Raw genomic sequence first — 9,642 nt, forward strand, 5'->3', positions numbered from 1 at the left:
CAAACATGCAGGTAAATGATAACATCCATCAAATGACCACACAATGTGAAAATCCATTGCAGGGTGTATTTTTTCCTAACAGCATGATTGAATAAATTAACCAGGTAGCTGAGCAGTAACCTTGAGATAAATGATTAGGTGGGTTTATTTTTTATTTGGGGGGGAAAAAAAAAAAAGGAAGATGACACAGTTTTATCATATTTATAATAAAAGTCATTGACATAATAAAACACTCCCATCACATCAGTATTCATTTCTGCAAATAGAGCGCTGACGTTTTATAATATTAACATGTGCTATAAATGTCACTGATATATTAAGATTTTCAGTCTCTCTAACCAAAAATATAGAGAGATAACTGAGGAAGAGATGACTAATTCTAAGAGATTAAAAAGAACATTTTCTCGTGCAATTAAATCATCTTCTGGTGATTGTAAGATGAGTGAAACACACAAAAGGCCTATTCTGTGGTTGCAGTTTTTATCACCCCGCAGAACAATCTCATGCATTGAATAACTGGGGCATGGGGTAAACTTAGGCCTGTTGGGAAGTGCAGCACCTGGTGAGCTACTGGGCAGACTGTGTATTGCATGGTAGTGTGGGTGCAGCTATTGGGGCTTTGCTCAAAATGTGCCTTTGGGCATCTCCTTGAGCTGATGCACATGGTCTGCACCAGGGCTGGATTTCACTCACATCCTCTGGGTTGTAGGGCCAGCATTCAAGAAAAGATCTCTGGGCTTCCTCTTTACTAGAATGTGGACAACAGGAGTTCATACTCAGCCTGTATTCATAGGAGCTCATATTCAGCAGCTGAGTCCTGAACGGGACATTTGCTGGCTGTGCTCTGCTCCTGGGACTGCCAACCTCTTGGCACAAGTTGTTCCTCTGGCTGCATGGAAGAGCTAAGCTCACTAACAAGAATATGATCAGAACACGACCAGGGAGATCCAGAGCCTGCACATGGTCTGTATTGCAGCAAAACCCCAAGAGGTGAGCTGTCAACAGGGGTAGATCCAGTAATGTAACAGTTAATTAATGACTAAGTGATAAACAACGAGTAAGGGTTGAAGGAACCCCTTGACACAGTGCTAAGAAAATCTTGCTGAAGTTCCTGGGTCCCATCAAGCTTCCATACAGCACCTATCATACAGCACCTATTTGAGCCATTGAGCTCAAAACAAAGCTCTGTGCTAACCAACAAATAAGCTTATTTCAAACCCAGCAGCCTCTGGTAGGACATCCAGAATATGAACTCTTATGAGTTCTTTTGGTCCTCAAGTTTGAACTTCCTTTATAATGTGGTCTGAGCATTTCATCCCATGATTTTTTAACTACACCTGTAATTTCTGTCTTGTCATTTTTATAATAGGGAGGTGTTTGTGTTCTGTACAAAGTCAGTACAGAATTTTCACACCAGCACACTTTGTGAGTCACTTATGGGGCCTTTCCCCCTTTTAACCAGCAGTTAAAGCAGTGCAGCACCTGAAATGCGTTCCCTCCCAGCTGTTTAAATGACACATCAGTATTAATTGTTTTTCCCCCTACATGGAAATAACATGCATTTATACAACAGGTCATTTCCCTAGAAAGCTTGCAATCTGATAAAGAAAAAGAAAGAAAAGAACCAGGAGCAAGCAGTTAAGGGGCTGACCCAGAGCCGCACAGGTTGGTATCATGAGAGGAACAGCAAATAATTTTACCTGAGGCACAGGCTGAATTTAAAGATCAGTTGCTTTGGCTGTCGAGATTTGATTGCAGCAATGCAGTGCAGTTCTCCCAGCATAAAAAAGGTACTGACTGCAAAAGGGTGGGAGAAAGGCAGCAAACTAAATAATTTGTATATGTCTGGATCTATCTGTATATCCGTATCTGTCTGCCTGTCTATCAGTCTTCCTTAACCTCCTGTTTTCCACTGAGATGCAGACAGCTTTACATTGTTGTCATCAAGTCCCCAAACAAATGTCACAGACATTGCCAAATTTCAGTTCACAGGAGAGACAATGTGTGTGCTTTCTATTATTTATTTATATTCAGGGAAACAGTGCTGGTTTAATTACGCCTGAATAGCTACAGAGGTACCAAAGGCCTATATGAATGTATTCCTAGCCGTTTGGAGTCATGAGTTTTAATTAGGCCTGCAGCGTTCTTCCAGTTCCATTTTGCCACTGTTGCAACTCAGTCTTTGAATGGGAGCAGGCGATGGGAAATAAACCTGGTAAACATGTTCTACAAACACCTCGTTGACCTTCAGCAGCTACAGCCTTACTTACTGCCCAAGCATTTGTTTAAGGGTAATTTGATCATGGGAATCCTCCTGGGGTTACTGATGCTCCAGGTCTCGAAAGGGGTCTGGCAGGGTTTATTTGTGTCACTTGCCAGGGTTTCCTCTCCTGGGAGTCCCAATTACAGCGGCATCAGGGAGGTATAAATTCAGATCTCCAGGCTCCGTGTGTCTCTGCAGATGAACTCACTGGTGCCTATGAGAGCCAATTCCCGTTATAAAACACCACGTAAAACGACAGAGACCTTGGGACCGCTTAGAGCAGAAGAAATAATAAACATCCCACAGAGAGGAAATGAAGTTCCCCCCCTCCCGTCTTTCCTTTTCGCTCCACCGCATAATAATGGTGAGTGTTTGGATTGCAGGGGGCTGCCGGGGCCACGGGTGAGAGGAGGAGGGAGAAGCAAAGGCAGCAGAAATGGAGATTTTGTACTTACTAAAGCAAGTTATTTTTCAACCTGCGCTCAGCTCTAAAGTTCACCACTGAATTATTAAGTGTGGCAGGCTCAGAATCTGCTTCAGCAAATAACAGCTATATTTCTTTTGGAAATCATGGGTGCCCGAATCTTGGGGCTGTGGGAAAAGCAGAACAGTGTATGGACTGGAGCTGGCCATCTTTGCGCCATCCCCAGGAGGTGCTCTGGGGTCCAGAGTTCTTCACCTGGTCACTGTCCTTCCCCTATCACAGGCTGCTTGTCTCTAGTCTCAGCCACGTTGCCACATGGTGATGGGGAAGAAGAGGTAACCTCGGAACAGGCAGCAAGAGAAGCAGAATAGACTGTAGGATCTGGACTCGTGAAGGGAAAGGTCAGGATTCATGGAATCCTGATGTGGAAAAAAAATTGTGACATAGCTAAACTTGCATTCTTTCAGGTGCTGCCAAATATCCCATACTGCAAATAGTTAAAAAGCATCTGAACATGTGCACTCATATGCAAAGGAGGAAGGGGTAAAAAGACCAACTTTTTACTCTTATGCCCCATCCCTGGCAGTGTTCAAGGCCAGACTGGATGGGGCTAGGAGCAACCTGGTCTAGTGGAAGTGTCTGTGTGGCAGAGTGCTGGAATTGGATGAGTTTTAAGGTCCCTTCCAACCCAAACCATTCTAGGATTCTATGATCAGCCACAAACTGTACCCAGGTTAAACAAATCACTGCCTAATAATAGACACTACTGATCTCTATAAACAGTCATCTCCCCGTTTATTCTTTGACTGCAGGTAAAATACTTACCATTGCTGACTTGCTAGGATAAGATCTTGAGGTTTCAGTGTGGTTGCACTGCTGGAAGGAGGGGAAAGCTTAGAGCTGCTCTTCCAGACAAGTTGCAGACTCAGGCCAGCATCACTGAGAAGGTGGTGTTTGATTCACACTGTGAAGATTCCTCTTGTTACTGAAGTGCTGAAGACTTAATTATGTTTTTAGATGATAGCTTAGACTCGGCAGCACAAGCTGAATTGTACAAACAAGGAAGCTGACTCAACCAGACACCCAAGACAGCCCAGCCCAACCCCTTCAAATGCAGTGCATAGATGATTGCTTCTCCTACAAGATTAAAAACTGAAGCAACACGAAGGCTTAGTATGTTTCACAATGAATTCTGATTTATCAAACATGATTAGTGGATTATGAATATGGATGTGATTTCTGAAACCAAAAGAAAGTTCATGTGGCTCATCCTTCCTTAAAAGATTAATTTGAACTCCAGCAGCAGCAACAGCAATACAAATATATTGCATGTAAAGTCAGGAAATGCGAAAAAGGAGAGAGGAAAGAGAGATATTGGAAGAATCAGGTATAGCTCAAGCAGGATCAGCTATGTCCAGGGATTTACTGAAGTCCTGTACAGTAAATGCGGTTTCAACAAGGAACAGAGATGTCTAGAATCTATTTTTACATTGTTATTAACCCTTGTGCTTTAATCTACTCCCACAAACCAGAAGTTTAGACTTGAGGGAGTTCTATCTCAGCAATACTATTTGTCTTTTCACTTCTTTTCCCCAGACACAGCCCTCAAGGTTTGGCATCAGTTCCCATCTGCAGGAGCCATACTGAAGGTTCTTTATCACAGCAGGCTTCCCAGAGGCCAGCAATCTTCTGCCACCTGGTTAAGCTGGCTTTATAGCTGTGTCACATCAGAAGAAGTGAATAAAGGAGTAATTAGGGGACAAGAGAAGGCACAGTGCAGCTCTAGCAGGACTGCCTGGAGATGAAAAGACAGTGGTTTTGGGGTGTGAAGCTGGATGCAAAGATAAAGTTTCACACTGAAGGCTGGTGGTAGCAATGAAGCATTTGGGAGCTGGCTACAAACCCATGAAGGACATACTGGGACAAGTAGGTCTTGGATATTATTAAGGTGACCTCCAGCCAAAACTCCGGGTTTTCTGCCTGAAAAGGCAGTGAGTCTTATCCTCAGAGCAACTTCCATGTGCTCCTTGTAAGGCAGCACAAACACAGCCAGTGACCATGTTTCTATGCTGCGGACAAGAGCAAAGAGCTACTCCTCAGTTGTGAGGGCTTGTACCTCTGAGCAATATCATATTTATCAAGAGAGCACTCTGCCTAACCACACAAGGTCTCCTGTGCTCATCACCATGGTATCTGAGTGTCTCATTTATTATAGAAACAAACAACTCACTTCAGAAACGAGTTAAGGTTGCTAAGTGACAACAATGTACTTACTTACCACATCATTTGCAAAACCCTCACACTTAAAAACAAGGAAATGAATGATTAAGGACTCCTGAAACCCTATACTGCCCACATGTTAAATCTGTATTTTTTAGCTGAGTACAAAGAAGTGCACTTTTTCTTTAGGCAAAACAACCTCCTGCTTAACCTGTGGATTGTTTTCTTTTTCGTTTCCCCTCTTTTAGGTGATATTTTCTATTTCATTGAATTTGGTGTACAAACATTTTCTTTGAAGGAATATTCCTAAGAGGTAAATATAATTAGTTACTTGAACTATTTCCAAGTCCCATTACTAACAGCTTATACTGCATTTGTAATATGTGCCCGGTTTTCTAGGTGAAAGAAAAAAGTCCATAATATCGTCTTCAAATCAACATTCATTTTGGAGGTGTTCCACATTGTTTGAAAAGGATTTGTTTTCTGTTTAAATTCTAGAAGTGGTCATAGAAAAGTCAGAATTAAGGTTGTTGAGATGTTTTCTGACACATTTCATTGTATTTGACAAAACGACTTAGAATCCAAACTCATCTAAAGTCAAGAAGAACTTTGTCACTGTGCTCAGACTGGTCAGGATTTCACCCTTTGTATGTTTTGTGAAGGCAATAAAAGATGTATGACGTTCTTAATTATTTATCTGCTGGCTTTTAAACACTTGGGGTTTGTACCTAATGCAACAGAAACAAGTGGTGCTGAGGGAGTAATGCCGTTACTTAATTGCAACTCGTTTGAGGAACAAAACTGCTGTTTATTTCAGGATTTCTTAGATCACTCTGATGTTTATTTTCTGCTTTTCTATCTTTTCTTTTCGTGGGGATAAATGAAGATCCAGGGTCTGCCTCCATTTGCAGTAGACCAGAGATTAGAAAGACATGAATCTACATTGTTGGAGAAACCCCACACCTGCTGGGAACTTGTACCTGAATGGGCTGGAATAGGTACCAGTTAGTTAAATTCAACTTGTGATCAGCCATGGTTAAGCTAATAAGAGCAGGAATCCCACATCCTTCTCATCCACTGTCTCCCATTGCTGAGGAGGATACCTCCACTGGGGTCCTGTCTAAGTCCACATCCTCAGCTGGTTCTCTGGGCTGCTGGCTGAGCCATGCTGTGATCCAGGTTTCCAAGCAGTCAGGATGTAAAAGAGAGGAAAGTGCTCTCCTTCCTTTGTCCCCACCATTACAGCACTCACAAGAGGAGTTTTGAAAGGATTTGGTACTCACTGAGCTGTGCTCCTTAGAAAAATGTGGCCACTCATTTTGAGGCCTAAATGGGAGTTGGATAATGTGGTTTTGGTTGCTGGAAGAATTAGTCAGTGACAAAAGGGCAGTCACAGCAGCTCTTCTCCATTAGCTTCATCCAGCAATATCAATTATGGGAGCTCTATCCCAAGGTTTCAAATAATAGCTATTTTTCTGCAATGTTATCATTTTTGCACATAGAAATGCCTTTTGTATGAACCACTGTCAAGGTCTAATCTAATCTATTTATCTGTATTTACAAGGCACTTATCTTCTGTAGCATCTAAGTGCTCCACATGGATTAATAGACAACACTGTCATCCAAATGCCATGTTTCAGTGCTTTGTAACACAATGAAAAATATCCTGGACTAAAAACTTGCCTCTTGGATCCTATGTGAAATGGAAATCATGATGAAGACCATGACTGTATGGGGATCAAGAAAAACACTATAGGCCAAAACCTGCTGTCATAATTCTTGTTGATGTCAGTGGATTTGATGCCACCATTGGTTTTGAAGTTGTCTCTCCTTGGTACAGCAGAGGCTCATGTCCAACCCAGAATGGCTGCTTCCATCACCTGTATTAATGCAGGACCTGGCTTCCCTTTGGTATCATCTTCCTAGCATAGGCAGCATCCCCAGCATCCCCATGCTGACCCCTGGGGTGCAAGAACACTTAGAGAACAACAGTTCCTTAAGAGAGGTCCTGGGCTCCATCCAGTCGTGGTTTGCTATAGCAGAGAAAGCAATTCTGATTGCAAATTGCCCTACAGCTGCTTGCTGCTCACACTGCAAACCTGAGGTGGATTTGGCCTGGCTAAATGGTACCTTCCCCTGTAAGAGAGAGCACCTTCTGGAAATACCCCTCAAGGAAATCATGAACTTTCCATTGCATTCTGGGCAAGGGGGTAGAAGAGGGAGATCAGGAAAGATCCCTGTTCCTTTGCTTAGGGAGGCTCTGAACCTCCGGGAGAGACTCTCCAAGTCTCAGCACTACACACTTCAGGGTTTGCTTAGCCCTGCTTTGATTCAACAGACTCAGTATCCAAACAAACAAGGGTTTAGCTGAATCATAAATAAAGCCAGCACCCGCAAACTCCCCTTTCTCCTTCCAAAGGATTTGTCTTAGTTTGCATTTTGAGGATTAGATTTGCCTCTGATGAGTAGCTATGAGAACAGATCAAAACGTGTCTTGTTGTTCAATGACTTGTCCTGTTCACTCCTCAACCGCAGACGGCATTTTCAAGCCAGCAAAGGCCCCTATGCCCCTTTCTCCTGAATTGTGCCTCTGGACTGTGTGATACGGTTTGACAAGAGACAAAAAAGAGAAAAGTGAAGGGAAAATATCAGCCCTTCACACAGCAGTAGATAGATATATTTTTAACAGTAAACCAGAATAAATTCCTAGCTCTCCCTTTTCCTTCATCCTTAATTTCCCTAAATGAGACACTTTCTGTGATGTATTCTCCCCAGGCAAAACAAAATCAGTTTTTCCTCTGATTTTGGCTGGCTGGGTCAGGCCAAAACTGCCTTACAGGGCCCATACATTACACGGCAGGCAGGAATAATGGGAGAAGTGGGAAGAGGGGAAGCTGGACAGCACAACAGGACAATTAAATCCTGCATAAAGCAAGGAGAAAAGGAATGGATTTTGGTAAGGGAGAGATAAGGATGATTCTTTTGCCAGATTCCTCAAGAGAAGTGGTGTGGGGGAGAGAAGAAGAATTTTATAGTAAGAGGTGGAAGAAAAAGAGGTTATAAACCTCAAAAGGCTGAATGCCTCATGCTAGCAATGCAGGTATCTGAATGCAGCTGAAAGTGGATGTTTCTCAGCTGCGAGAGAAGGCCCTGTTCAGAGCAGCTGTCACTACAATCTCCTAATTGGAAATAATTGGGATTCTGTCTCAAACCACAAAGCCCTGAATTAGCCAGCGCAGCCTCCATCAGGAAGCATCTGTTGCCATCTCCAATGGCAACAGTTCAACTCCCCCTCCGCATCCAGCCCTCTCCCTCCACCCGCCAACTGGCAGGAGATGCCCGTTCCACCCCGAGCATCCTGCATCTGCAGTGGGCCAGGGTGCAGAGGCAGCACATGGAGAAGCAGGAAGAGGATGAGGCCTTGGAAGCTGAGGCCACCCTGGGTTGCCCTGGAGGGTCATGATGGGGTGGCCAAGGGGTGCGGAGGACAGTGGGATATGGAGGGAGAGATATAGCCTGGAGAAGCAGCTCCACTCCCCAGCACAGCTCCACTCCCCAGCACTGCTCCACAGTGGCTGTTCCAACATCACCCAGCACAAAGGGCCCTAGGAAAGACTGTTGGTATTAGTACTTTTTGCTGATTATGTTAATAGCTCTTTTGTGGTGTTCATGTGCTTGTGTATAATTAAGATGGGGTTTATTTGTTTAGTTTTGGTTTTGCATGACAAGGGGGAATGGGAAAAATAGTGACAATAGTAAAGAAAAATGAAAAGAGTCCTTAAGCTTTTTGGGGTGGTTTTTTTGTAGGGTGGGGAACCGGGAGCAGCTGACACTAAAATATTTGGAAGAGGAAAGAGTGACTCCTCATTGAGCCTTGGTGGGTGATAGGCAGTAAAATGCTTGCTTGCTGAAGAACAGGCCTTCTGAGAGAGCTGGGGGTCATGGAATCATGGAATAGTTTGGGTTAGAAGGGACCTTCAAAAGCCATCTAGTCTGCAATGAGCTGTGACAGACCTCCTACTAGCCAGTCGGGTTGTTTTGCTTCCTCCCATTTCCCTGCAGGCTGGATGTGCCACATTCATCCCTTAAGGGTTACAGCTCCACCTTACCAGGACATCGCAGCTCCCCTGCGTGCCTGCTTGTGCCCAACCAAAGTGCAGAGCTGCTGGGTTTCCCCTGGTCCCTGAGAAGCAAATCCTCTCAGGAGCCATAGAATCATGGAATAACAGATTGGGGTCCCTGTCTATGCTTTGTGAGGAAGCAGGGGATGGGTGATGCTTTGAAAACCAGAGAGCCAGACTTGCATAGGCATCACCCTGTAGGGAAGAGTCTGAAAAGACCATCAAATTAACTGATTACTGCAAAATGTGCGCTAGCTTCCCTTCTACATGCTCCAGGCTTCCTTCTTTCCATCCACCCAAGTACTGAAGCCCTATAAATGGGGATTGCAGACAGTGTGTGAAGTAATTTTTATGGCTGAAAAAAAGGTACGGAGTTAACAGATGCTTTTAAAGCACATTCGTCCTAACCTGGGTGCCTTGGAGCCATTCTTGCTCTAGAATTGCACTTAAAGATTTTTCACCCTGGAACTTGGGAGACTAAAGAGTTTGATGCATTTTGATAACAAATTGGATCAAATTGTCTGGGTACTCTGTGCCTGGGGCAGATGTTGCAATGAAGCTGGAAAACACTTGGAAAAGCCTGATTCCCCTTCTCTATGATATCTGCATGATGC

At 43.8% G+C, this 9,642-nt stretch overlaps 1 long non-coding RNA gene across 2 annotated transcripts; it reads left to right on the forward strand.

The window, feature by feature from the left end:
* Nucleotides 1-797: 797 nt before the first annotated feature.
* Nucleotides 798-9,090, forward strand: LOC134174927 (uncharacterized). 2 transcript variants are annotated; one of them, XR_009968841.1, is made up of 4 exons: nt 798-990; nt 2,462-2,627; nt 4,284-4,613; nt 8,970-9,090. It is a non-coding gene; the product is annotated as an uncharacterized LOC134174927 (long non-coding RNA). The 2 variants fall into 2 exon arrangements; XR_009968840.1 differs by lacking the exon at nt 8,970-9,090 and having other exon boundaries at nt 4,284-5,726.
* Nucleotides 9,091-9,642: the final 552 nt, after the last annotated feature.

Source organism: Pezoporus occidentalis, unplaced genomic scaffold (genome assembly GCF_034315485.1).
Source record: "Pezoporus occidentalis ecotype Australia unplaced genomic scaffold, CSIRO_AGI_Poc_V1 ctg64, whole genome shotgun sequence".
NCBI lineage: Eukaryota > Metazoa > Chordata > Aves > Psittaciformes > Psittacidae > Pezoporus > Pezoporus occidentalis.